This window comes from Acomys minous (genome assembly GCF_964271855.1).
Source record: "Acomys minous genome assembly, chromosome: 10".
NCBI classification, from domain to species: domain Eukaryota; kingdom Metazoa; phylum Chordata; class Mammalia; order Rodentia; family Muridae; genus Acomys; species Acomys minous.
In genome coordinates this window covers 83,630,980-83,635,398 of record NC_140491.1, presented here as the reverse complement: position 1 = coordinate 83,635,398, position 4,419 = coordinate 83,630,980, and positions in this window count along the sequence as shown.

Here is a 4,419-nt window from a genome sequence, read left to right as displayed (position 1 = left end):
GAGGAGAGTCTTTGATGTGAGGACCAGCTCACACTTTGTTTATTACTAAGTGTTTGCATTTAAGGTTTATCAGGAAACAAAATAACAATACTGTCAATCTACATAGCATTGTCTTTGACCACAGTAAAAATTTTTTATTTAGAAAGCCTGACAATTATTTTATTGATACAATTAATACAAATTTCAGGTGGTGATAGTGCTCAATGTATAAAGGCATTTGCTACACAAGCCAGGCCACCTGAGCTGGGTCTCTGGGACGCACACAATGAAGGAAAAGCAGAACTGACTCTGCACAGTTGTCTTCTCACCTCTACACAGAACCCTCCACAATACCAATGTGTGGGCACTCACAAAGATAACAAATTCTACAATCAATAAATGCAAGCTTACAATTTAGCAAAGCCAAGGTTGTTGATGGTGCCAAAAACAGCAACCTGGGTCAGAGTAAAAGTTGGCCAAAAAAAAAAAAAAAAACCAACAACAAACAAACAAACAAAAACAAAAACAAAAAAAAACTTCCTATTTGTACAAAATTCTGAAGGAAAGATAGACGCTTTATTCTTCGTTCCAATGCTCCCGGAAAGTCTGTGTGCCTGGATCATAAAGAAGACAAAGCAGCCATGATAACCAAAGTCCATGATGCCAGTCAGAGCTCTCTGAGTGGAAGTCAGTGAACCTCTTCGCTGCGAAGAAGGTTTCTGCCCATTGACCAGTGCCTTGAGGGAGCAGAGTAAGCACATGGAGCTCTGACTCTCAGCAGTGAAAATCCCCAGCCTCCACTTCTGGCAGAATCTCTCTGCTGACTGAAGATGCCAGACAACTAAGTTTATTGTGGAGAGAAAGGGTGTCCTGAAGAACTGAACATTAACATTCCAGCGAACTCTACAGACTCCATGCTGAACTAGCTCCACTTTTTCACTGATGTGTAATGAGTTTTTACTGTGTTTTTTGGTCCCATGGCCGTCCTCTAATGGCTCTATTTGGCCACATCCTTGGAGATTAATGCCCATTGGAATCTGGCTAGAAATGCATTTTCCTAGCAACACAGAATGCTTTTGTGCCTGTCAGTAGTATAATCTCGCCTAGTTCTGTGTCATTACTAGGATAGGGATCCAGATTCTGCAAACACCCTTTTGTAAACTCAACTGGACATTGTAAAGTGTTCTTTGTAGGAAATACTTGGAAAAATGTCTGTAAACCCCAAATGGGAGAAACAATATTTTCTGTGTACTACTCTTTTTTATTGTGTTATAGCTGGTATGGATGCCAGGAGATTTCTTACTCTCACAAGGCTAGTTCATCACCATCCTTCAGGAGCTTACAGCACCTGATGATTGGCAACCCCTTCCCAGAGATCTGAAGCCAGTGATGTGGAGGGTTTACTTCCAGATCCAATACACACACACACACACACAGAGACAGAGACAGAGACAGAGACAGAGACAGAGGAACATTAAAAGCCTTTAAGAGATACAAAGAGCAGAATTATGTCTACAATGTTAACAAAACTAGAGTTCCCAAAGGAAATTAGAAGGCAAAGATGAAATATCCACAATTGTTATGTGAGGATATTATCCATAAATTATGAAATGTACAAACCCACAGAGCAGATATACAACTCGAAAGTAATCACCAACTGACAGAAGAGGATACTGACACTAGCAGGTAAGCTAGAGAACACACAAAACAAAAAGGAATTAGTCAAGTCTTATTTGTGCTGAGGAAAATACAAGTGCACACAATCAAGAACACAACCCTTTAACTCTCTCTATAGCAATAATCCCTGCCCCACACCCCAGCTGACAAGTCAATAAAGATGGAGAAAAAAGACCATTAGCAAGAGAAATCCAGCAACTTGTTGGAAAAGGGTTACCATAGGTGATAAATAATTGCAGATAAGCATTTATGTCAATAAGTGATATGAGTAAGGCAGGGAAGGAAAACAAACATACTGTAAGTGTACAAGGATAACATAAGGTTTGTTAGGGTATTTGGAAACAGGTGAATGCAGGCAAGAGGTACTTGATTCTATAGTTGTATAATCCCATTGAATGTATTCTAAAATGACTATTAATCTTATGCATCAACTTGATCAGACTACCACATACCCAGTAATTGGTTTAAATGTTATTCTAGACATGCTGTAGAGAGCTTTTGTTAAGAGATTAATATTTGACTTGGTGGATGGAGTGAAGAAGAATTCTCTAATAGTGTGATTTGGTTTCAATCAGTAAGTTTAAACCAGCATAGAGCAAAAGTCTGGCCAGAGAGGATGTGCTCTCTCTGTGGGACCACTGTCTTTCTGACTTCCTACTGCTGTTTGTATTAGAATCTGCACCACTCCTTCACATGCCTCTGGGTTCACATTGGATGTTCATTACAGATTTGAGAATTAGATTTCATTTTTAATGTAAGGAAGTGTGTGTGTGTGTGTGTGTGTGTGTGTGTGTGTGTATGTATGTGTGTGTGTGTGCGTCTGCATGTGTGTTATATTTTTTTCCTAGAACATGTCAGGAATACTGGCAGAGTTGTTTCAAGTTACCTGATTAATAACAAATTGAAGAACAGTTACAGCTGAAACCTTGGGGGTGGTTTTATTAGTTTGAAAGAACAATACCAGGTTAGCAACGCTGATGATTTGCTGCTAACAAGATGAAGAAGATGAGACAAAAAGTGCAGCGAAGAGAAGGGAAACGGAGTGAAGGGAAGGGGAGGGGAGGGGAGAAGAAGGGAAGGCAATAAAAGGGAAGAGAAATAACCATAGTACTTGAATTTGGCAGGCAGGATCTTCAGCTACACAGATGGTTATGTGGGAGAGAGTGAACTTTAGAGAAAGAGTGGAAAGGAATTCAGATATTAGAGAAAGTCTGCTTTAGCACACGTTAGGTGGATCAGTTTCTTAAAGGAAAATCTTAGTCAGATGATTGACTCACATAACAGGAATGTTGGGGATCCACCTAGGCTAGAGATTTCCTTCTCTTAACATGTTTTTTCTTTTTTATTAATTTATTCATATTACATCTCAATGGTTACCCCATCCCTTGTATCCTCCCATTCCTCCCTCCCTCCCATTTCCCCCTTACTCCCTTCCCCTATGACTGTGACTGAGGGGAACTTCCTCCCCTTGTATATGTTCATAGGGTATCAAGTCTCTTCTTAGTAGCCTGCTATCCTTCTTCTGAGTGCCACCAGGTCTCCCCATTCAGGGGACATGGTCAAGTATGAGGCACAAGAGTACGTGTGAAAGTCATACCCCATTCTCCACTTAACTGTGGAGAATGCCTGTCCATTTGTTACATCTGGGTAGGGGTTTGAAGTTTATGTGTTTTTTTCTCTAATGAACCTTTATTGATATAGCAAAATTATACTAATAAGGCGTATGTCACACATATTCTCTTTATCTATAGAATGACAATATTTAATAATAATTTTTAAATTACATAATTATGACTATAAATCAGATAAATTAAAATTCTGAGAAACATTTTTAACAGGTGACTGATAAGAGAAAGTAAAAAAAGTAGAAGACTGAGGAGTACAAAGATAAATATATAAACAACACAAGTAGAAAATGTATATTAGCAAGTGTATAGAGCATGCAAAATGCTTATCTAGCATGTTATAGGCCCCGAGTTTCATCCCAAGAACTGAGAGAGACAGGAAGAAATTAATAAACACAGTAATAATTATGTGATACAGTTGACTTGAATTTCTTTAAAAAGAAATCATTGTATAGGGAATGTGGGACATTGCTGAATGACAGCATGCAGAGCTTGTAAGAAGTTTGATTTCAGTATCCAGCCCTAGTACAAATGAAAAAAAAATGCAAGGAAAATAAAAAGCCAATGAGTTCATGCAGACATGAAACTACTCTAGTTTAGAAAAGGATAAGTTGTCATGATTAAAGTACAGGAATGCATATAAAGAGTTGATGGATTAATAAAGATTAGACAACTGTTAAAACAAAGAAGGGTTGATGTTAACACCAGACAAAGCTGACTTCTGGGAAAAAACTATCCTGAGAGACTTTATAAAATGACAAAACATTCCATTTAAGAGATTCTGTAATTATTCGAGATTATATGTGTGCCGCCCACGCCACCGCAGTACTGAGTCAAGGGTGAGGGACTGCGGATTTAACTCATGCAAACACACACACACACACACACACACACACACTAACACAGCGGGTCCTTCGTGCTAAGAGAGCAGCAGCCACAGCAACAGCCACAGCAGTGGTTTATTCTTCTGGTCCGGCCCCTCCAGAGTTCCAAAGAGCCTTCTTATAGGCAGCAAAACAGGAATCTTCTTCCCAGGTGAAATCCCTCAAGAGGTGATTGCACACAGGAGGACAAGTCTCGAGGAAGGGAGGGGAGCGTTCTCAGAGCAGTAAACACGATTAGCTAACCAAGATAAACA